General features: G+C 37.7%; 1 long non-coding RNA gene across 7 annotated transcripts in view; it reads left to right on the forward strand.

The window, feature by feature from the left end:
• Nucleotides 1–25,821, forward strand: part of LOC122237905 — a 170,019-nt gene that overhangs the window by 127,395 nt on the left and 16,803 nt on the right. For 5 of the 7 annotated variants that reach the window (XR_006216654.1, XR_006216653.1, XR_006216648.1 and 2 more), the window contains 3 exons: nucleotides 7,686–7,801; nucleotides 10,351–10,432; nucleotides 16,055–16,244. The exons of 1 other annotated variant lie outside the window; for it this stretch is intronic. This is a non-coding gene — a long non-coding RNA (uncharacterized LOC122237905). Of the gene's footprint in view, nucleotides 1–7,685; nucleotides 7,802–10,350; nucleotides 10,433–16,054; nucleotides 16,245–20,969; nucleotides 21,004–25,821 lie in introns of those variants that run through there. One more of the 7 variants, XR_006216651.1, reaches the window with a different exon arrangement.

Consider the following 25,821-nt stretch of genomic DNA (forward strand, 5'->3'; position numbering starts at 1 on the left):
GAGAAAAATGTGATTCTGCTGTTGTTGGATGAAGTAGACTATAGATGTCAGTAATATCCCACTGATTACTAATATTGTTGAATTCAACTATTTCCTTACTGATTTTCTGCCTGCTGAATCTATTTCTGAGAAAGGGGTGCTGTAGTCTCCAACTCTGATAATGGGTTCATCTCCTTTCAGTTCATCAACTTTTGCTTTGTGTAGTTTGATATTCTATTGTTAGGGCCATATATGTTAAGAATTGTTATGTCTCTGTAAGAATTGACCCCTTTATCATTATGTAATGCCCTTCTTTATCCCTGATAACTTCCCTTACCTTTACATCTGCCCTGTCTGAAATTAATATAACTCCTCCTGCTTTCTTTTGATTGGTGTTATCATGGTATATATTTCTGTATCAGGGCTTGACTCACGATCCTGAGATTAAGATCTGAGCTGTGATCAAGAGTCAGATGCCCAACAAACTGAATCTATCCATGTACTTTTAATCCATGTCTTTATATTTAAAGTGGGTTTCCTATAAACAACATATAGTTGAGTCAAATTTGTTGATCCAGTATGAAAATCTCTGTCTTTTAATTTGTGCATTTAGAACTATTGACATTCAAGGTGATTATTGTTATAGCTGGATTATTATCTATCAAATTTGTTACTCTGTTCTATTTGTTGCCCTTTATTCCTATTTTGTCTTCCACTTTTTTCCTTTTAATTGAACATTTGGTATGATTGCATTTTCTCTCCTTTCTTAGCATATTGGTTACACTTCCTTTTTTTTGTAACTGTTAATAGTGGTTGCCCTAAAGTATGCAATATACACTTAAACACCTAATCTGAGTCCACCTTCAAGTAACACTATGCCACTTCATGGATTGTGTATCTTATAATAAAAAATAATCTTTACTCCTTCCTCCTATCCTTGCTGCTATCATTCATTTAACTTGTATATGAGTATACATAAGGTTACATACGTGTGTGTGTGTGTGTGTGTATATGATATATGCATAAGCATACCCAACTGAATACATTGTTTCTATTATTATTTTGAACAAACTGTTATCTTTAGATCAATTAAGAATAAGAAACATGAAAATTTTTATTGTATCTTTACTAATGCCTTCTTCAATACTTTTCCCTTCTTTATGTAAATCTGGGTTTCTGACCTATATTATTTTCTCTCTCTTTAAAGAACATCTCTTACCATTGTTTGTAAGGCAGGTCTACTGGCAACAAATTCTCTCAAATTTTGTTTGTCTGAGAAGTCATTATTTATACCTCACTTTTAAAGAATAATTTCACAGGATACAGAATTCTAGTTTGATGAGTTTTTTCCTCTCAATATTTTAAATATTTCACTCCACTCTTTTCATGCTAGTGTGGTTTCAAAGGAGGATTTGAACATGATTCTTATTTTTATTCCTCTATAGGTAAGAGATATTTCCCCCCCTGGCTTCTTTAAGGATTTTTTTTTCTTTAGCTTTAATTTTCTATACTTTGAAAATGATATGTATAGGTTTTTGACATTTATTCTACTTGGTGTTCTCTGAGCTTCCTAGATCTGTGGTTTGGTATCTGACATTAATTTAGAGTAATTATCAGTAAACACTTTCAAATATTATCTTTCTTTTTTTCTTTCTCTTCCTTCCTTCTTTCCTTCCTTCCTTCCTTCCTTCCTTCCTTCCTTCCTTCCTTCTTCTTCTGATATTACATTTATGTATATGCTAGATTTTTTTAGGTGTCCCACAGTCCTTGAATGTTCTGTTCTGTTCTATCAATCTTTGTTCTCTTTGCTTTTTGGTTTTTGAGGATTCTGTTGATATATCCTCTAGCTTAGAAATTATTTCCTCAGTTCTGTGCAATTTAACAATAAGTCCATCAAAGGCATTCTTCATTTTTGTTATGGTATTTTTCTACCCCTAGCATTTATGTTTAGGATTTTTTATTATGATCTCTCTACTTGCATTACACATCTGTTCTTGTATTCTGTCTCCATTATCTGTTAATACATTAGCATATTAGTCATAGCTATTTCAAATTCCTAGTCTGATAATTTCAACATCACTCCCATGTTTGGTTCTCATGCTTGTTCTGTCTCATCCAGTTGTGTTTTTGCCTTTTTATATGCTTTATAATTTTCCTAGATCACTGGACGTGATGTAGTGGATAAAAGGAACTGTGATAAGTAGGCCTTTAGTAATGTGGTACTGAGGTACAGGGGAGAGGAAGCATTCTGTAGTCTTATGATTAGGTCTCAATCTTTTAGTGAGTCTATGCCTCTGAACTGTGAACTTCACAAATGTTTCTCAGGTTTGTTTTGTTTTGTTTTGTTTGTTGTTTTTTCCTCCCTTTGGTAGGACAGTATGGCTGGAGTCAGTTGAATTTGGGTATTTCCTTTCTCCTAAATAGAAGGCTAGAGCAGCCTGGTGTTGATCATTTCCCTTTTCAGGTCATTCAGGCTCTGAAAACACAGTTTGGCTCTGGTCACTTGTTTCCCTGAAGTTGGACCTTGTTAAGAAAAACAGAACACTCTGGCATATATCAAAATGGTTTCTTTCCCTCTTCCCTATGTAGGAAGCCTGAAGGAATTTTTCTCTGATATCCACTGTATGGAAGTAAATCTCCCAATACTGTGAGCCCCACCCCTCTCATCCCCATGACTGGGTCCTTTGCAGTTGTTGACACTCAGCGTTCACAATGAGCTTCCAGCAATTCTATAATTACAGTTCAGGTTTTTCTACCCTGGCACTGGTTCCCACAGTGGCTTAACTAATGAATCTCTGCTCCAATAAGCTATGATTCCCTGTATTCACCTGTCTGTCTCTCCAATCTGGGGGCAGTGGTTTGCCTTGTGTCCCGCCTTTTCTGATGGATCAAGGAGAGTTGTTGGTTTCTGGGTCTATTCAGCTTCTTATTTGTTAGTATGGAGTGGTAATTTCCAAGCTTCTTACATTTGGAACTAAAAATCAGAAGTCCTTTTGTTCCTTCCTGAAGCATCGTTTCTTATTAATGTGAAGAAACTTTTTTTTTTTTCAGTGTGAGTTGAACTTCTCTACTGTGCTCTGTGTGGAATGTGTAACCACTCGGCAGGGAGATATAGGTGTCAGACGCTTAGAACAATGAGGTCAGGCCCGCTCGCTTGCTCCCAGAGTGAGATTCTATGCTGCTGTGACCCTACAGTAGTGCTCAGATGTTCCACATGAGTTAATGAGAAGAAAGACACTGAGAACATGAAGGGGCTTTTGATACCTTCCATCTATACTATTGGATTTGCCAACTTGGATCCTTCTTGAAGGTTATAAAATAAATTCCATGTGATCATTTTCCATATTAAAGATTCGAGTGTATTTTTTCTGGGAATCTGCATCATTCATGGGGTCTGTTTCTTATTTTTCATGAATATTTGTGTAGAAGTTATAGTATTGGGAAGTCCTGAACACTTGAGGAGATAACAAGCTGTCAGAATCACAAGAAGCTCTAGAAAGCTTATCTAGAGTCACTTGATGAAGGTAGTGTTGAGAGAATTACATGAAGGTAGTTGGACTGGGAAATTGCTTAACCCTCTGACATTATCTTTATGCCCTTTCAAAAGAGCTGGTGAACTCACCTAGCATTTGTTCAGCTGATCTGTCCTGTCCCAAAATCACCATCTTCTCCACTTAGAGACAAAAAGCATCTCCCTTTATAGCTTTTTCTGACAATTTCCTGTCAGACATTTACAAAGCTAGTCAGACACGCAGACAGGAGCCTCTGACAGAACAAGGGTGACATTTTGAAGAAAGAACGATGATAGGTTGCCTAACAGCACACTCCAGAAATAAGTGCCTTTGAAAGGTACAGTGGAAATTTCTGAGCATCAGTCTGGTATTTTACCATGTAGCACTATCCATTGAGTCCTTTCATGTAGCTCAACATGAGTTAAATTATGTAGAAGTTGCAAATGCCAAATCACGGAAAGGTGAATTTAAAATTCCTATTTTACAGCTCCGAATTAGTGTGGACACTTCCCATCAAGAAGGGCATTTGTTTCACTTGAGTCCTTGGCACAAATATTGCTCTTTTATGAACAAATTGCAGCTGGAAAAATGATTTTCCCCACAGGTAGAAGGAAGGCATTGCTTTTACGTTCTCAATAACTAAATGAATATGTATTTTTGGTAGCTGCTTTAGAAATGCCTTCCTTGCAGAGTGTTAGAAACTATAGTTACCACTATTTGAAAGTAGGCCTTAAGTACTGAGAAATAGCTTGCCCTTTCCATAATACAGAATTGAGCAGGAAAGTAAGGTGCTGTAAGTGGCTAGATTGCCAGCTTCAGAGGCATGCCAGCTAGATTGCCAGTTCAGAGGAACTCATCGAGGACAGAGGCAACTCCTTGGGCTGTTTTCTTCACACTAGAATAGAGTATAATTCTCATAGGTGGGCTCCAACATGACGTTGACATATCCATTCTGAAGTATCTTGGTTGCAGAAACATTATAATACCTACTTGAATGCACACACACAATGAATGGATCTTACCTTGTTCCTTTCCTCTCAATGAAAGGTTGGAAAGTTTTGGTTTTAATCCCAGGTTGAATGAAATACATAATCTTTAGAGATTTCTCAACATCCCTGGAGCTCTGTTCTTTAACCAGCAAAATGAAGAAACGTGAATGAATCCACATGTCCCATCATTCGACTCTTTTACTCCAATATACGCCCCTCCCAGAGATAAAGCTAAAGGTCTGATAATTGCACATAAGCCCTGCAAGGTCAGGTCCCATGTTGGTTGTACTACACACATCTCCACCTACACTCTCCCTCACTTCCTCCATTCCAAACTCATGCGCTTTCTTGCTATTTCAAATATGCCTCACGAATTCTCCCTACCAGGATTTTGTTCTGGCTGTTCCCTTTCCTTTTTCTGGCAGGCTCATGTCCCAGCTGTTCATTCTCCGAGGTCCTCTGCCCTTCACCCAATTTAAAATCACAGCTCTCTCTTTCCTCAGCCTTCTTTCTCTGCATTCTTTGCTTTATTTTTCTCCATTGTACTTACACATCTTACATACTATATACTACACATTTTGCTTATTTACCTATACACATACAAGAATATAAAAAAACTAGCAAACACAAAGATTTTTGTTTTATTATTCACTATTGTATCTTAGGGCTAAGAACACTGCTTGGCACACAACAGATGTCCCATAAATATTTTTTAATGGATATATAGTAAACATTTTTATGGGTTTTAGAGATTTCTTACTTAATTCTTACTCTACCAGGAAAAGATCACTTTAATCTCCATTTTATAGATGATGAAAATGAGGTTTAAAAACATTCAGATGTGTAGGGCCTCAGGCCCTACAATTGGCACGTGATCAGTTAGGACATACCTTGGGCCCCTTTTGAATTCAAATCCGTTTCCTTTTTGTTGCACTATTCTGCCTTTTTCTACCTCAAGAGGCTGCTGTGAGAATTTAGTTTAAAATTATTCGACATCTTTAAAAACTGTAATGTCCCATTTTCAAGAAAAGCATACTAAACATTATATTTGTATCTGTATTTTTTTATGAGAACATAAGCCAGTGCCCATTATTAGAATCCATTTTTTCCTCCACATTGATTTTTGACAAGCATAGGCTCAAATATATCTCCCATGTCCAGTGACACATTTGGAGGAGCAAACGCAAAGTGCTGTGAAAGGAGATAAAGGAGAAGATTATGGTGGGTGGGAAGAGAAGATGAGGAGCCATGTCATAATAAAAGCACTGTCTTCCTTCTCCCCGCCTCCCACTTCAAAAAATACCAGTTACCATCCTCAGTAGCTGCCATCATCTTAGTTCATCAGCCTCTGGGTTTGTTGCTCATCTCTGCCTGAGTCTCAGTGAGAGTAAGCATACGCAATGGTCCCCAGAATTCCTGTGGAAGGAGCCAGGTCCCCTCACTTAGCCTCAGTGCCTAAGTTGCCTGCTTATGTGGGCCTGAGCCCTCCTCACAATTCTGTCTCATGTCAGCACCAGCTGTAACTCGGGGAATGCCTACTACTTCTTGGTGGGGGGGGGGGGGGGAGAGGGGTGGGTACAGAAATATTCAACAATCAATCATTCTGTCTGTGGAGGATTCATTAATTACCTATGGGATAAGGGTGAGGGCCAGACACCATGCCAGTCACCTGCAGCCACAAGTAAAACAGTACACCTTCCCATTCAGGAGCAGAATAGATTTGGATAATAATTCACCCTCTCATGTGAGGAGTGTTTTAATAGAGGACAACCGAAGTGTGAGTTGTCTCTGCTATTCCAGCTTCTGTGTATGTGCGGGCTGCCTCTGTTTCTAGCGCATGCCAACCTTGGACAAAGAACTTATCACCTTTTTGGTTTTCCCCAAAGAAATTCACTCAAACATCCAAGGAAGAAATTCTGACTGTATTGGGGATTTCATAGAGAAAGTGAATGAAGAGTCTACATCAGATAGCATTCAGAAGACCATGTGTAGGCCCACCATAGACAATACTGTCTCCAGAGTCTCTTTTGGCCCTACTGATGGGGTGGGATGGGAGGTGCTCTCTCCTATAGACCCAAGTCCCATGTCTGCCTGACTCAAGTCTTAGATGCTCAGTAATAGTTATGCAAATTATTAATTTTATTGTGCTAAATTAATGGGTAAATTACTATTTTCTATTGTGGTAAATACACATAACATATAACTTACTGTCTTAACCACTTTAGGTGTGTAGTTCCGTGGTACTAAGGAAATTCGTGCTGTTTTTGCTACCAACTCCACCATCCATCTCCAGAAATCTTTTCATTTTGGAAAACTGAACGCTGCACCCATGAAACAATAATCCCCAATAATACCTCCTTCCCCAGTCCCTAGCAACCACCATTCTACTTTCTTTCTTTTTTCTTTTTTAATCTTCCCTTTTTCTCCACACGCCAGCCATGGGTAACCACTATTCTACTCTCCGTTGCTATGAATTCAACTTTGTTTAATTCCACATCTATAAATGAGATGCAATATCAGTCTTTCTGTTTCAGGCTTATTTCACTTCGCATAAGGTCCTCCAGGTTCATCCATGTTGTCTCAAATGTCAGGGTTTAACTCATTTATCAATGGATACTTAGGTTGTTTCCATATATTGGCTATTGTGAATAATGTTACAATAAACATGGGAGTGCAGGTATCTCTCCATGATAGTGATTTCCTTTCCTTTGGGTATTTATCCAGAAGCAGGATTGTTGAATCACATAGTAGTTCTATTTTTTAATTTTTTGAGAACCTACATACTGTTTTATATAATAGTTGTACAATTTACAGGTTGAATGAGTAAATGAATGAATGAAAAAGTGAAAGTAAATTTGAAATGGAATATGAAATTTGAAAGTAATGGGTTAAGCAAATCAATTTTTGTAAATTTCTTAAACTATGATTCCTTGAAAAGACTTTTCTGCATGCAAAATTTGAATCCTTAAAAAGCTATAAGTAAAACATTTTTAAATTATTGAAGGAATCCTATACTGAATTATTAAAAATTGAAAAACTACAAATACTTTTGTAAAAAATCAATAAATAATTAGCAGAGTTAGGGACACCTTAATGAGCTTCTGTAAATTTGGATTTTCTTGTATTGGGTTTATTCAAAGTTAAATTAATATGCATATGATTCAAGATCTCACCTCTCTCTCTCTCTCTCTCTCTCTCTCTTTAGTTTGGAAATTCAGGTCTACAAAGCAAGACCATATTTCCCTGCAAACATCCAGGAAGTGAAAGCTGCCAATATCTAACTGAAATATTCAGGGGGAAAACAGCCAAAATGTCACATGGGTGAGAAATAACTTTCAATGTCCCATCAAAAGAGCTCTTCAAGTTATATATTGATCCCAACACAAGGAAAATATGCCTAGAAATTTAATTTGACATTTACAATCAATAGCACTCAGATGTCACTGGAGCAGAGGGTAGAAAAAAAGATGACTTTAAAATTACAGCCATGAATTTATAATTACAATAATGAATAAAAGTAAATTTATTGAATTAACATTTCTAGAGTCTAGAGAAAAATCAGCCTGCTACAGCATATTGCTGAAGAACTGGAGAGGCAGGATCTTGGTTTTTCACCTCACTAACTCATCCATGCCTTCCTCCTTATCCCATCATTTGGGCCTTCATGCTACACCTTTTGAGATGTGGTCACTTTTGTCTACAAACTACTGCACATTGACCTAGTGCAAAGATTGAGCCATTTAAGAACTTGCTATGAGGGGCGCCTGGGTGGCTCAGTCGGTTAAGCGTCCAACTTAGGCTCATGTCATCACCTCACAGTTTGTAAGTTCGAGCCCCGCACCGGGCTCTATGCTGTCAGCTCGGAGCCTGGAGCCTGCTTCAGATTCTGTGTCTCCTTCTCTCTCTGCCCCTCCCCCACTTGTGCTCTGTCTCTCTCTGTCTCTCAGAAATAAATAAATGTAAAAAAAAAGATTTAAAGAACTTGCTGTGAGAATTAAACTTTGCCTATATTCGTTATCTTATCATTGTCCAAAAGCCCTAGAAAAAAATCCACTTTGTGTTCCAGTGGAGGAATGCTTTGGTGAAAAAAAGAAAAGAAAAGAAAAGAAAACATTGTGTACAGTAGGTGCTTAAGGATCTGTATTGAATCAGCCAGAGTCACTGACATCAGTAGTGTCTACATAAAAGTGCAATCCATAAAGTCACAGGACACAACAGACTGCAAATAACCAATGTGTTCTTAAAACAGAAAGACTATATGATTGCACAGTTAATATCATAATCATAAGTACTTTGGGGCTTCTTCCTCAACTTGGTGAGTTCTTCCTTTCCTCCCTGACACACTTCTCTTCTTTTCCTCTACCATTCTTCTGATGACTTATCTTGTCTCAGAGCACTAAATGCCTTCCCTTTGCTAATGTGCAAAGTTCCATCTCTGGCCGTGAACTTGATTTTTAACTTTAATATTTCTTTCCTCCTAGCTACCAATGCATATATTTTGATGTTTAACAGGCACCTCATACTTGACGTGTCTCAAAGCAAAGTTTGTGATTTCCCCTTCTCCAAAGATACTCTTCCCCCAGTCTTTATTTCCACTAACGGCAACTCCATTCTTAAGACAGAACCATCTTTTGACTCCTCTCTTTTATCACAAATCACATGCAGTCTACAGTGAATCCTTGTCATCAAAATATATACATTTGAATCTGGCCAGTTCTTACTATTTCCTCCCTAGTTCCATCATCTATCACTTGGACTATTGCAATAGCTATCTTACTGGTCTCCCTGCTTCTGCCCTTCTTAAGAGCTGACCCTCACCCATAGTCTATTCTTAACACAGTAAGCAGAGTTGGCCTTTCAAATTACACCCCTCCTTTACTCTGACCTCTGTGCTTTCCCCCTTCTCACTCAGAGTAAAAGCCACATTTGTACAATGGGTCACCACTCAGCTCACCCCCTTCAAATATCCCCCCCTTTCATTCTAATTTTGGCCACCGTATTCTCCTTGATGTTTCTTGAACATGCCAACCATATTCTCACCTTGAAAGATATGATTGTTCTGTCCCCTGTGCCAGTGATGCTCTCCCTATAGACAATGATTTGGCCTCATCGCTCAGTTCCTTCAGCTTTTTGCTCACATGTCATTTAATCATTAACACCTGGCCTGACAGCCCTGCATGAAATGGCAATTGCCATCTCCCCACCCAGCCCTACTGCCTCTGCATTCCCATCCTCATTCTTTGCTGTTTCTCCATAGTTTTCATCATCATCTGGTCTACACTTCATTGGCCTGTTTCATTTGCTACTAATAGCTTCCCACTGGAATGTAAGTTTCACGAGGACAGAAACATTTCTGCTGTCTCTTTTTGCCACTGTATTCTCAGTGCATTCTTATTGACAGTGCTTCAGTAAACATTTTGAGTGAATTAAAATGGGTTATAGTTATCATTCATTCCAAAGCAAAGCTGTATTTGCCTTTTGGAGGAGTCCAAATCTCTGGATTACTCTGCAGTGTCTTACAGATGATTTCAATACTGCAGGATAATTACGCTCTGGGTTCCACCATTGGGTTTGCATTTACAAATAGGTTGTGAAAGAATTAAACATTTTTTTCATAGTTGTTCTAGGATATGCTATTAAAGCATTATTGAGTTAAGATAGCATGTGTTTGTACACGGATAATTTGGCTCTTTAAATTTTCAGAAGTCTCTTTTATCCAGAGTGGTTCAAGTTTGGTAAAACAACGCTACAGATCTTAGTTACTCTAGGAAATATATCCCTACTTACAAAATGTTTTCCAGGCAAGCCTGCACACATTATTGGGAACGTACCAGTAATAACTAGAAGCTATGGTTGGTATCTGCTTCCAGGAAAGAAATAAGAGCAAAAATCTGTGATGTCCTCTTGAACTCAGCACTATACCCAGAACCATGTCAACAATGTTACTGACAGGTAGGTTTAGATGAGGGACATCTGTCCCTTCTGGTCATATGCCACATTGGTTCTGCTCCATCCAAGCTGCTAAAGGGACTGTGGATAATAGTATATCAGGTCTTCTCCAGTGATGAATGAAAACACATAATGACACATATATGAGGAATACACCTGTTCACATGTAGGGAATGAATTTAGGGATAGATTTCAACTCTTCAATCTGACTAAGAAGTCATTTTAACATAGAAGTATTTTTTACTTCCAAAATAAATATTTTTTAGTTCCAAACCAAAGGAATATTCTTTGGAAGGTAAAGTATGGAATGGGAGTCAGATTGTTTTGAATAAACACTGCATTAGAATCATAAGGTTTTGTCCCTTATATGGGTGGCTTTGTAGTTGGGTTTCTTTTCCGAGGTTTATGTCAGTTAAAAGCCCTCATTAGTCTCTGTTCCAGCTATAATGGACCTAGAAGATCTAAACACGTTCTGTACCTTCCTTTCTGACATCACTGACATTTTTCGTGTACTTCTAAATATAATTCAAATACTGCCTTTTCCATAAAGCTTTCTCTGTTACCCCTAAATTAACAATCTTTTGCTCCTTTGGATTCTCAAACACACACACACACACACACACACACACACACACACACACACAATCTTGTATCTGAATTTGCAAGACTGTGAGATTGTGAACATTAGGGACCGCTCATTCTTTCAACTTCCCCCTCTGTAGATAAATCCATTCCCTAGTGTCTCTAAACAATGACTATCATCTCTGCTTTAATCACTTCTATCACAGTGGTGCTACTGCCTGCTCTTTTGGTATGGATTTGGCTCTCCACTGACAACAGCTTGGACCAGGCAAAATGTTCCTTATCCAGTATTTGAGCTGTAGCAGGTCTTTTGTTTGGGTTGATTTGTTAAAAGAAAAAAAAAAAATCCCGGCCTAACAATAAGTCAGTGATGGTCCACAAAAGGATTTTTTCATTGGAGATTGAGGGAGAATATGTGCTATAATTACCAGGAGCTCTAGGGAAGAACTCGATGGTAGAGATGGTGTTTCAAGCAATTAAGGGATTTTTAAAAAATCATCTTTTCTTTTCCGGATTTGGAACAGCTTAACTGCAATAAACAGGTTTTCTGGAGGAGCTTCTTGGGAAATGGCTATCGGGACTTAAATTCCCAAATGCTTTTAGGTGGATGCCCCTGCTCTGTGTTCCCATTGACCTGAGACACACTTTCTTCTAACACAGACTGTACTTCGTTGTAATTATTGTTCAACGTGTATTTTCAATGCCAGGCTATGAATCTGGAGAGGCCTAGTAATCAAGGTTATCTTGTCAACCACTCTATTCCCAGGGCCAGCAATTACTTGCAGAATGGATAAATGGCTGTGTGTGGTAACAGTGTGAAATTGGTTAGCCAATACTTGGGAAATGGTGTTTTTGTTGTTGTTGTTGGTGGTGGTGGTGGTGGTGGTGGTGGTGGTGGTGGTTTTTTTAATGACTGCTCACCAAGATACATGTCTCAGAGTAAAATTTTATTAGAATTAGTCTCCCTTCTTCTCTACAAGGTGGACATTTAATAAAATAGTGCAAGTTAAAAAGTTGTTTTATGATATCCATGGATGTATTAGAATGGACAATATGGTTTATCTGAAGTGCTATCCAGACCGAAGATTTTAAAGAATGATGGCTTGGAAATAGGATGCAGTGAGCATTGTACAAAGGGGACATTATATAAACACTTACTTAGATGTTAATTACTTACTTACTAACACTCTCCTAGAAACTATTACAGGATACAAAATATATATGTATAATGTTGGTGTAAGTCATGTGCTTGGAAAGCTCAACAGTACACAAGAATAACATAGTATGTTACTGATTGGTAGATGGAATTGCTTGGAATAACAGCAAATAGGTAGATGCTGATGAAGTAAACACCTGGAATTGCTTGCTGTGATCTGAATTGATTAAACAAATATTGATTGAATACTCATTAGGATAGCCATAATAACAAATGATTTACATCCATTAATTGATTTGATCTTGTCAGACATCCAATTAGGTATTTTTATTTTCATTTCACAAATAAAGAAATTGAAGGTCAGTTATATTGAGTAGTTTTTGAGAGATCTTATGGCCAATAATTGACAGACATGGAGTTTCAATTCAGTTACAATGTATCCAACAACCCAAATGGTTTTAATCATATCATGATGGAAATAGAAGGGAGAACAGCCAAAGCATGTACAAAGACCAAGAAGAAGGGCGTGTCTGAGGAACAGAAAGATAATTCGGTGCAGCAAATAATGACAGGAGACAGTGGTAATGGTTATCCAGGTAGGCAAAGGAAGTTTGAAGATAAATCTGGAAGTCTCTATATGACATACATTGGTTTATTAGTAGGGAAGGGATGCTCTTTGAATTGCTCTTGTAGACAGATGATTCTGGCTTCAGTGTGGATACCAGGAAACTAGTGAGGAAGTTAAGATTGCTAAGGGGTTCCTTGGTGGTTCAGTTGGTTAAGCATCCAGCTCTTGATTTTGACTGAGGTCATGATCTCCTGGTTTCGGGAGTTCGAGCCCTGCAGCAGGCTCCACTCTGACGGTGAGGAAACTGCTTGAGATTCTCTTTCTCTCCCTGTCTCTCTTCCCCCCTCTCAAAAATAAATAAATAAGCCTTTAGAGAGAGAGAGAGAACGGGAGAGAGATGCTGAAAGGTTGGGCAGTGCTGGGTAAACCCATCAGAATCACCTTATCCAAATGAAGATAGAGAAAATACAGCATTGCCTTTAAGGAGTCTTTCAGAGGAATCATGGATCTTGATAAACTGTGTGATTTTAATGTCTTTTTCAATTTAAATATTATGACTTCAAGGAAGATATGATATTAAGGGGAACTGAATAATTTTGGATACAAATCAGTTTAAAAAGTGTTTTCTTCAAATAATAATTAATATACTGATGGATATATTCTTGGCAAGGAAAAGAATGCTCTAAGAATCACCCTATCAATATAAGAACAGAGTTTTTTTTGTTATACCAAGTATATAGGACAAATTGAATTTTTCCTTCTTCCCTTCCAATTCCCACCACAGAGGTACATAAGATCGATGGCTTATGTTCTTCATCTTCTAGTTCCTTTTCTATGCAATTCTATGCATATATATGAAATATATTTTTAACAATTGCAAAGCATCCCATAGGAAATATATGTTATAATACAGTTAACCTTTTCTTTTTTGATGGATAATTAGGTTATTTCCATTGTCTTGTTGTTACAAATAATGCTGCATAAATATCAGTGTGCCCTCATCTTTGTATTCATGTACTGCATATACACGCATATACAGACTTTTTCTCATGAATTCCCACATACGTATTTGTTGGGTAAAAAGGTATGAGCACTTTAAATTTTGACAGGTATAGACCTGTCCAAATGGACTTCAACTATTCATAGACCTAACGACAATATATGAAAGTGTCTGTATCTTTCTTCTTTTCAATTTACTTCTTTGTTGTCTTTTAAAACGTGACCATGCCAAAACACAGAAAATAAATTAGGAATTAAAACACTGTACACAGCAAACATAGCATTGACTGGTGCTCTACTCCTAGCCCAGCCTCCTGCCTTCTCCAACAGAGGTGATCAAATGTTAAATTTTGTGTTTATTATTTCCTTGCCTTTCATTTCCCTGACCTTTTTAACCTAATAGAGGGTGCTGCCTGTTTTTGAATATATGAAAACAAGTGTCAGGCACCTAGGTGACTCAGTCAGTTAAGCATTGGACTTCGGCCCGGGTCATGATCTCATGGTTTGTGAGTTCAAGCCCCACCTTGGGCTCTCTGCTCCCAACACAGAACCTGTTTGGGATCCTCTCTCTCCCTCTCTCTGCCCACCCCACCCACTTGTGCTCTCTCTCTCTACCAAAAACAAATAAAAATTAAAAAGAAAAAGAAAAAGAAAAAGAAAACCATGTCATACCTAGTCTTCTAAGGAACTTTTTAAAATTCGGTTGTGTTTCTAAATTTATCCATGTAGACAGTTAAATCATTTTCACTGCTATATAACATTCCATCATGTAAATATAGCAGAATTTATCTATCTTTCAGGGACTACTGAGTTGTTTCTGGTTTTCTGCTATATGGATAGTATTTTTATTGGCATTCTCAACATGTCTCAAGATCCATGACCTCTTGGTTATAGATATCAGAAAGGAATTATTATAGTCGATGCATGCAAATGTGCATTGTTATAATGATATTTCTCCCCCAAATCATCATTGGTCAATATACTGGCCTGCCAGGCAAGCTTTTGGGAGGGTTTTTGCCTCTTTTGTCTTCCCTGTATGAAACACTGTTACCCCCAGCTATATGGATGGTTTGAGCTTTCACCTTCATATATGCCTTCACTCATGTCTCCTTAGTAAAGCTTCTCTGACCATCTAATATATAATTATAACCATATTCCCATCCTCGCACTTTGCACATAGGAAGAAATAAACAAATATTAGTTAAAAGAATGATTGAATGACTGAATAAAAAAAGATTCAGATGTAACCCAAGGAAAAATATCTTACGTGTAAAAATATACATGTGTTTATGTGAGTGTATAATATACTGGATTCCATGAACCTTGTGACACAGTAAATTAGGAAACATTGGGTGGATGAAAAAAATGTGTATAGGTATGTGCATGTGTGTGTATAATTGTATGAATATTTTTACATTACATAAATTTATGTAAATTTACATTTACATAAAATCAAGATAGAAGAAATACAAAATTTTAAAGTATATATCATAAAACTCCATCAGATTGTAGTTATATTTGATAAATATAACTACCTGGATATCCACTTGGCATACTCTTTGTGTATATTCATTAAACAAAGATTTATTGAACACTTCATATATGAAAGACAGAGAGATATTGTCCTGAAGGAGAATTATGAAGCACATTTCTTTTTATTTCTATTTTGTTTGCCAAAAATTATACTTTTTAGTATAGAAGAGATAGCCACAGGGATAATTATGGACTATATTTTGATTTAGAACTACATTTGATAAACATTGACACTAAAAGAACACAGAAGAAATTAGCCATGTGATCTTAGATTCTGTAGTATTAATGATAGGGAAAGACATACAAAATTATTTATGCTAGTGTTTATAAAGACACCTTTTGAGAAGAAACATGAGAGTATGATAAAATACCCTGTAAGAGGCAAAATACAAATATTGTGAAATTTTGCTCAATTAACAAAATAATATATATTAAGGAAATGTCTGACACCATATAACACAATCTCCAAAAGAAAATGATATATTCAATTGAAAGCAGGTACATGAGACTTATACTCCAGGAAGATAGGGATGGTTTAGAAATCCTCCCACTCTTTTGTTGTGTTCCAGTGAAACCTTATTGCAAAGAACTACCCTTTCTTAGATAAAACAATAGATTCTCTGCTTTTATACCTATGACAAAGCCAAAAACACACTCTCCAAATTCCTTCCCCCACCACCCCCCTGTCCCCAGAGATGATTAACTAAACTGTTTGTAACCACTGATCCATATGGGTAAAATACTTGATAACTTGACCAAGTTTTACTCCCACCTCTCTTTCCCTCAGATCCTGAATTTTGACTCACCCTCAACCTGATCCAGCATTGTCCTGTGGCTCCTCCTTACTCACCCCTTTCAAGATTCTTCTGACCTGAAGAAAAGTCATTTCCTCCTCAACTGTTAGCCCACTCCTTTATACCTGATTCTTTGTAGCCTTGTTTACTCCCGCTACAAAAGAAATTCCTGTCTACCCAATCTTTAAGATACCTCTAGATCTTATGATCTGAGAATTCTCCCTCCTGTAATTGTTCTCCCCTTATTGCAATAATCTTCTCAAATAGACTGTCCTTACTTAAGTCTGGATTTGTTATTTATTTGACCCAAGAAAAAATTAAATGATGGAAAAAAAAAAGGAAGAGTTAGTGGAAAATAAGAAAAAAATATTATAGAACAAAAGTCTGCTATAGAAATAGAGTAATTGTAAATGGATTCGACCAATTAAAAAACAGACTCTGAGATTTAATTAAAAACAACACAATACAAAATCTGCTGACCAGACACATACTCAAGGAGAGAATGGTTAAAAATGAAAGAATATGAAATGGCATCTTAAACAAAATTGAACCAAAAGAAATGTGGGCTTATAGTCAAAGGATCTGATTAATTAGTATTTAAGGCAAAAGCAGCATCATGTCCAAAAACATTATTTACTCACTCAAAGTATAAAAAAACAGCTGTATATACATATATGCATCTAACAACGTAGTCTCTAAGTGTATCAAGCATCGACTGGCAGGAATGTTGAGAGAAAGACGTAGCAGTTACTGGGAATTTTAACACCTCTTTTAGAAATCAGCAGATTAAAGAGGCAGAAAAAGCAGATTTCGAACACTAAAAAATATTAATGATAGTCTACACTCAGTGAAGAGAAACAGTATTTTTTAAGCACACACAAACATTGACTAAATAAAAAAAAATTTGTCCTGTATTAGGACACAAAGATAATCTCAATAAATTTCAAAGAATCAATATAATATGAAAGTATTGTTCTTGTAAAATCCACTATGCTCAGAAACTGAATAATGGCTAAATGACTTCTGGATTCAAAAGGAAATATTAAAGGGGCATCTGGGTGGCTGAGTCAGTTAAGTATCCCACTCTTGATTTCAGCTCAAATCATAATCTCACAGTTTGTGAGATCGAGCCCCGCACTGGGCTCTGTGCTGACAGCATGGAGCCTGCTTGGGATTCTCTCTCACTCTGCCCCTCTCTCTCTCTCTCTCTTTCTCAAAATAAATAAACTTATAAAAAGAAAATAATAGAGAAAATTAAGAAGCATTGATAATAAATGATAATAAAAGGCAAATTTGTGAGACAGATCTAAAGCAGTGCTTAATGAGAAACCAGAGCCATAAATACATTTACCCAGAAAGAAGAAAAGTGAAGGTAAATGAACTGAGTACTCAATTCAGGAAGTTAGGGGAAAGCAATCAAACCCAAAGAGGCAAGAAGAAACAAGAAAACAAGAGATAAAAGAAGATTCAGTGAAATTTAGCTAATAATGAATAGTAAAGAAATTAACAAATGGAAAACTGAATCCAACTGGAAAGGATTATTAAAACACTTTTGTGAGGAGTGATCTCCCCCCCCCCCCCCCCACACACACACACAAAACATCCAGAGGGAGAGAGAGAGAGAATAGTGCAAATAAACACAAACACAATGCAGAATGACAAGGTCAAAGTAGCTACAGAATAAACATTTTTTTTATTTATTATTTTTAACGTTATTTATTTTTGAGAGATACAGAGACAGAGTGCGAGCAGAGGAGGGGCAGAGAGAGAGGGAGACACAGAATCCGAAGCAGGCTCCGGGCTCTGAGCTATCAGCACAGACCCAACTCACAGATCGTGAGGTCATGACCTGAGCTGAAGTCGGATGCTTAATGGACTGAGCCACCCAGGTGCCCCCAGAATAAACATTTTAAAGGAGGACATAACTATATAGATTTTTAAATACGCTATGAATTATCATAAGTAATGAATGAATTGAAATCCTGATGAAGTTGACAAATTCCTATAAAATATATAAAATTCCAAAAAATAAAACAAGAAAAATTATGTGGGTTTCATTCCCTAGAACAGCATGAATGAATGAATGAGCCTTTGTATTTTCCGAGCATCCGGTTTACAACAAAGATTCTAATTAGTTTGTTGAGGAAGATAATAAATGAGTGGGCGAATGAATGATTTTCAGATGCCTCCAGTGTCCATTGCAAGTCCTGTTGTGATGCTGAAATGCGTAGTGTGGGCACTGAGATGGCTGAGATAGGAACAAGCCAAGCAGGAGGAGGAAGGATGTGGGGAGCGGGATGGCAATAACTCTAAGATTTCAGATCTTTTTAAAAATAGACTTTGAGAAGAGAAAAATGTTCATGTAAATAAAAAACCTTCCCTTTTCATGAGCTGCTTTAACTTTGGGATAACCAAAGCAGGGTTTCCTTTTTGCCTTTTCATAGGCTGCATCCTAAAGCCAATTTCCATGATATTAGAAGAACAGAATTACTAAGAGCAAGGCAGCTTCTTTCAGGTAACGTTGAAGAGCCTGAGGAAAATCTGAATAAATAAGAAACTGCAGATAAGGAAGCCTGTATTTTTCTTCCCTTTGCTGAATGACAATTGGCTCTGAGGTGCGAGTGAGCTTGGGAAAAGAAAGACCCTGCTGTGGCAATATATTTCAGGAAACGATTTAATAGTTTAAATGTGATAAATTTCAGATCAAATTAAGGGCAAACAGTTTAGTGGCATGGTAATGGCGTTAATGGCATTCTCAGTTGGTGCCATTTCAAGGTGTTTAACTCAGGTTGGGAAATGTGGTGTCCCCGCTAGACAAGTCCCTGTGCCTGTGCCAATTCTCGGGGCACACAGCTGGCCTAGATCACAAGCTGCACATGTGCCAAAGAAGCCTGCTTTTGTAACGATAATATAGATTCTCCTCATCCCAGGTGTTGGGGTTCTAAAGACTTTCCTTTCCCAGTAACATATTTAGTCTGCCCACTGGGGAAGCTAAGACCTAATCACGTCTGTGTTGGATTGACTCTTGCTTGCAGTGTTTCAGTGCTAACTTTGTCTTTACATCTGTCTCTCTTTTCTCCCTACAACCAAAATGCTTTTCAAGGGGATATTTTCTTAATGCCCCAGCTTCACAAGAGCCTTGGAATTCAATTCTGTTCCCTTTAGCATCTGCCCTTTTCCCCTAACTTCTCTCCATATATTAGAAAAAAAAATCTTTTTGGATATCCTTAATATTTATGGCTTCAGAGGAGAGATGTGTGAGGTTAAAGGCTCCAGGTTGAAAAGAAAGTGTTGAAAATATCAAAGATGATCTAATCCTTAATTCATAAAAGATAAATTGCTGCTTTACACTCTCTGCCTGGTCTCTCAGCCATGACTGACCTTGCTTTTTTAGGAAAATTGGCACACTCAGTCTGGGCAGCTGGCTTTACTGAATGTTACTTCCTCTTGATCCTGTAAAATCCTGAATCCTTTATGCCCCACTTGAACTCCATTCAGGCAAATCTTTAATTCACTTTGCTTTAGTTTTCCTACCTTAGTTTGCTTTAACCTGGGCCATTTTTTTTAAAAGTTTATTTATTTATTTTGAGAGAGAGAGACTGTGTGAGAGTGTGAGTGGGGAAGGGGCAGAGAGAGAGAGAGAGAAAATCCCAAGCAGGCTCTGCACTGTCAGCTCAGAACCCAACTTGGGGCTCGATCTCACAAACTGTGAAATCATAACCTGAGCCAAAAACCAAGAGCCGGATGCTCAACTGACTGAGCCACCCAGGTGCTGGGCCAATTTTTAGTACAAGGTACTCGATGATAGAAGGTACTTCTCTATTTTACCTTACATTTAACTGTTGCCTTTAGATCCTATAATGTTGCTGACAGTAGGTAACACATTTTAAAACCTGTAGATACGATAGATATTTGAAACAAACAGAACAGATAAATGGTTATGTATTTATAACCATTATATAAAACCTATTGCATAAAAACTTCATGCAAATTGATGAGGACATCACTAAGACCAAAAAGAGAAAGTGTAATATACAAATGTACATAATGCAAAAGAAATAATGCAAATACCTAAAATATTTATGACTTTCTAGTAATCACAGAAATGCAAATGAAAATATTGAGATTAACCTTTTTGCCTATAAAAGAACAAAGAATAAAATAAATATTAATGTTGGTGGGTACTGTGAAATGGTTGCTGTTACAGACTATTTGAATATAAATTACACAAACATCTTAGGAAGCTATTTAGTAATAAATGTTGGTAACATTAAAAATATTTATCCCTTTTAAGTACTTTTTCCCCTTCTAAGAGTTCATGCTAAAGAAATAATCAGAAATGTTCAGAAAGACTAATGCAGAATCATGTTTATCTATAAAAGAAGAAATCCTTTTTTGAAAAAGTTAATGTTGATAAACAATAGAATGGTTAAAGTAATTTTGGTCCTTCCATAGAAAATGGAATATTATTCAACAATTGAATATTATGTTTACAGAGAACTTTAATTATGTGAGAAAGTTCTTACAATGTTAGTAAAAAAGCTGGGTAGAATGACATTTACAGGAAAATCTCAAATGTTTCTGTTCTGTATCTCTGTGACTTCCATCTATCTTGTATTTCCTCTGTGGAGCTTGTTCACTCTCTTTGTCTCTTCTTAAATATGGAGAGTTGTTTTTTTCCTCTATCAAAAGAACAAATTTAGATTAATCCCTCTTCCTAATTTCTCAACTATGAACCCAAGGTCTGAATAGTACAGGTTTTTAATAGTGGGGCTTCAATATCAGTCAGTCATCATTCAGTCACTCAACAAATGTTTATCGATCACAAGCAATGTGTGATCAACTATTGCTTGTAATATTGTAATAATTTCAATATTGTAATAATTTCAACTATTATTTTGGTGTTAGTGATTCAGCAGTGAAGAAGAGAGAGAGAGAAAGAGAATCTGCCTTAAGAAATGTATGTAGGTATCTGCTCTGCTTATGATGGGGTGGGAGAAAATACAAATAAAAGAATGTTGAGAACCAAGAAATCATATGAACAACAGAATGGAACAATAATAATTAGGTACAGCATAGATGCCGGGGAGTAGTTTTAGCCAGGTTGGCTGGGAGAGGCCTCTAACCAAGGTGACATTAGATGTGAAATCTGAATAATGAGCAAAGGAAAACACAAATGCAAAGACCTTGGAATGGTGTACTAGAGGAACAAAAAGAAGGTCAGTGCAATTAACTAACTAGTGAAGGGGTAGTGGAGACAGATGGGATTAGAGACCTGGACAAGGATGGATTCATGGACCATACTAAAAAGATTGGTTTAGGGGCACCTGGGTGGCTCAGTCGGGTAAGCTTCTGACTTCAGCTCAGATCATGATCTCATAGTTTGTGGGTTCAAGCCCCGCATCGGCTCTGTGCTATTTGTTGTTGTTTTTTTATAATCAGAAGCTATTGGAGGGTTAGTAGTAGTGAAGAGATACAATCAAAGCTATCCTTTTTTTAAAATTTTTTTAACATTTATTCATTTTTGAGAGATAGAGCATGAGTGGGGAGGAGCAGAGAGAGAGGGAGACACAGAATCTGAAGCAGGCTCCAGGCTCTGAGCTGTCAGCACAGAGGCTGTGACCAAAGTTATTCTTAAGTTTACTTAACGTAAGTTATTAAGATTATCCTGAGCATATTGTGGCAAATGTACTGTGTGAGGCAAAAAAGAGACAGGAAGATCTGACAACAGACAGTAGGGTCATTGAGACCATGTCATTGAAATGGTGCAATAAAGTCATATTCAGACTATTTTGAAATCTACCCTGGGGGCTTGGGACTTGCTGATGAATTAGATATGAAGGATGGTAAAAGGAAAGAAATCCAGACTTTTGGCCTGAACAACTGGGTTCTTTATGCACTGTGTAGAGATGTAGTCAGGTTAGACTTGGGAATTTGGGAGTCCAATAAAGAGGGAGAAATTGATATGGGGGAGAAGAGGGTGGTTCCCGAAATTAAGCCCTTTATAGGACATGATGGGGATAGAAACCAAAGCTCAATTGAAGTTGGTTGTCTAAAATATTAGTACATGCACTTCTTTCATTGAAATAGTTTCTGGTGGAAATGGTGAAAAGATGAGATAACTCTCAGCTACTCTAATTTCTCTATCAAGTCCATGGTGAAGTAATAGAGGGGGAGGGGGAGATTCGGGAGAATACTACAAAATAGTCATCTGAGACTGTGGACAATTAGTCTAACTAGGAGAGCAGGCAATGTTAGTGATGTTTCAGAACTGTAGTCAGAAACTTGAAGTAAGTCCTGTCATCATGGTCTGTCATTTTGTTTTTCCCTTGGGCAGCATTCAGTGGGCCATATGCAAATATGAAGGAAGCACATGTTTGGATTTAAATGAGGTTGAAGTGCTATGAAGTAAGTAGAGTGGAGAGAAATAGAATGTGTCAGGAGGAAGGATTAGAGAGTTAGGGGCTTTCCTGACTGTGAATTCTAGACTGGGTTAGGAAGAAAGGAAGAAGATAAAGTATCGGAAAGTTAAAATGGGGAAAGGTCAATAGACAGAAGACCTCATCAAGAGTATAAAGTTGTTGGCGTGGGAGGACTAGTGGAAGTGAATTAAAGGATAGGACACGATTAATTTTTATTTATTTTTTTAAACTTTATTTTTTTTTAAGTTTATTTATTTATTGTGAAAGAGATAGAGAGCACAAGTGGAGGCGGGGCAGAAAAAGAGGGAGAGAGAGAGAATCCCACGTGAGCTTTGCACTGTCAGTGCAGAGCCCAATGCAGGGCTCAAACTCACAAACCGTGAGATCATGACCTGAACCGAAATCATGAGTTAGACACTCAACCGACTGTTTGGGCACCACCCAGGCACCCCCCTTCCCATGATTATCTTTTAAGCAAAGATTTTAGTGGAATGTAGTCACTGATGATTGTTATAGGAGTGGGTATTTTACATATAAGGGTAGGATAGAATTTAACACTAGTGGGGTCCAGAACCATGAGACCATCTACATATATTTTAAAGTCTCTGAGAATTAATACTGAAAGTATCATTGATAAGGAGACAGTGAACAATATGTTGAAATTATAAATTAAGGAAGGGGAGTCACTAGGAGATCAGGCAATGAAAGTGAAAAGAATAGTAATGGCAAATTCTGATGACACATACAATAATGAGTTTTGAAGGAGAGAGTAGGAAATGTAGTTTGGAAGCATCTATGGAAAACACGGGGGGAATCCTACCCCAATCCTAGGCTTCAAGTTATGTCTCTTATGGGGGAAAAAAAGCAATGTACACCTGAGATGCTGCAGGTTAAACGGTGTTGTGGAGCAAGTCAGTTTTAGTTAGAGCAAAAAAGTGAAAGGGACATTTAATGGTTAATGTTTACTTATTTTTGAGAAAGAGAGAGAGAGAGAGAGAGAGAGAGAGAGAGAGAGAGAGAACAAGCAGAGGAGGGGCTTGAACAGAATCCAAAGCAGGCTCCAGGCTTCTCACTGTCAGCACAGAGCCAGATATAGGGCTTGAACCCACAAACTGTGAGAGCATGACCTGAGCTGAAGTTGGACACTCAACCGACTGAGCCACCCAGGTGCCCCAATAAACACAAGTTTAAATCAAAACAGCTTCCATCAGGAAGTTCTTTTCCTACAATAACATTTTCTCTCCCACTGGCATGGTGTGAGGGAGCTAATGGGGCTGTCCAGGGCATCAGGAATGCCAAAATAAGTCATCATGAAAGAAACAAGTGACAGAATGGGTTATTGCATTGGGATCTGAAAACACCAAAACTGGCAAGGTTTAAAAAGCAAACAAGAAGCAGGAATAGGGAAACCAGAGTGGGATCCCCAATAATAATGCCTACTATTTATTGGGAAGCTACTATGGACAAGTATTTTACCTCTATGAATTCATTTACTCTGCACACAAGCTTCTAAGGTTGACACTTAACCACATTTGACAGATGTGAAAACTACAGAATGGTGAAAATTGGTAAAAGGCACCCAGCAAAGAAGTACGTATGGGGAAGGGAACACATTGTCTGGCTCTGGAGCCCAATGCCTATACCTGTCTGTTGGGCTACAACTGAAGGTGTGCCCAAGCCAGGATCAAAGAAATCATCCCAATTGCAACGTTTTCCTTAACAAATTGGTCACCAAGTATAATTGGTTCCAACCTTTAAATGGTCTTGTTCCGCCCACTTCTTTTCCATCCACACTGCTACCACTATGTTCCAAGCTCCCTTTCACTAGGATTAGAGAAATCACATCCTAAAATGTCTCCCTGTGTCTTGCTTTGGCCTCTCCAACCTAAACTCCTTAGTGGAGCTGGAGAGATCTTTCAAAAGCGCAACCTTATTATATATCACTCTCCGGCTTAAAACCTCACTATTGCTTTCCTTTGCCCTTGGGATAAAATTAACTCCACAGTGAAGTTTGAGAGGCATCCATGATTTTCACCCCTACTTACTTCCTCGGCTTTATTTATTTTCTGTCTATCCTCACACTATATACTTCACCCATACTAGACTTGTGTCAGTTCTTCAAAAGATGTGTGTTCCCTCACAGTCTTGGCTATTTCACAAGATGCTTCCTCTGCCTTCAGCCTGATACCTGCCCTTCTCTCTCTCTCCCTGATTTGTTAAATTGTTTTCAGTTTCCAGTAACAAAAAAGCCAGCTAACAATGGCCATGATGATGAGATGTATAATATCCTAATAAGATTTCCTAAGCTGATGTTTCTAGGGTTCAAAGAACCAGCCTTTATATATATATATATATATATATATATATATATATATATATATATGTGTGTGTGTGTGTGTGTGTGTACACACATATATGTGTATATATACATACATGTGTGTGTATATATATATATATATACACATATATGTGTACACACACACACACACGTATATATATAAATTTCCATCCTGCTATTTTTAGAATGTCAGCTTTTACCATTAAGTTTATCACTTCAGGGGCCAAGGAGATGGATATAGATTGTGTTGAACACTATGATAAACCACCCCAAATCCATTTTGGTCAAGGCACCTGTTGACTCCACCTCTGTGAGTGCTGTTAGCAGACAGCCTTTAGCTGTCAGCTCCTTTGGGAGTTGCCTAGGCTGCAGGGAGCCGCAATATACAAATTACAGACTTTCGTGGCATGGTCTATATACTGTCTATGGTATTGCATATAGTGTTTAAAGACCTGGTCATCTTGTCCTAGCGGGGAACAATTCTGAAGAGCCTTTTCAGTTTCAAAGTTTCTGGTTGGCTAAAGCATTATATTCAACTTCTATCAAATCCAGCTTCTGGTCCCTTTCTTTTGTAAGTGTGATCACAGGGGCATCCGCAAACATCCTGCATGCTAAAGGCTGTCTGAGAATATACTTCTCAATGGAGGTAGTTGTTACTGGGTGGTCAGGGACAGCAGCCGATGAGATGACATTTTTGAGCAGGGTCACTTGCCGCCAGGTAGCAAGGAGGATCCCCTTGGTGGTGGTCAGGGATCATAGAGAGTCCCTGTAAAAACTGGTATAATTTATCAAGAATTTGAGAAATATGAAACAATGACAATAGAACCAGGTGGGTAAGTTGAGCTCTGGAAAAAGCTAATAAAAAGCTGAGGGCAATCAATAGCCAATTGAAAACTAAGGGTGAAAGCTAGGGCGCCTGGTTGGTAACATACAAAAAAAAAATATCTTCTCTCCTCCAAAGCCAGGGCAGAGAAGGCAAAGTCCAGGCTCCAGACTTAAA

The sequence above is a fragment of the Panthera tigris genome, chromosome B1, assembly GCF_018350195.1.
Source record: "Panthera tigris isolate Pti1 chromosome B1, P.tigris_Pti1_mat1.1, whole genome shotgun sequence".
NCBI classification, from domain to species: domain Eukaryota; kingdom Metazoa; phylum Chordata; class Mammalia; order Carnivora; family Felidae; genus Panthera; species Panthera tigris.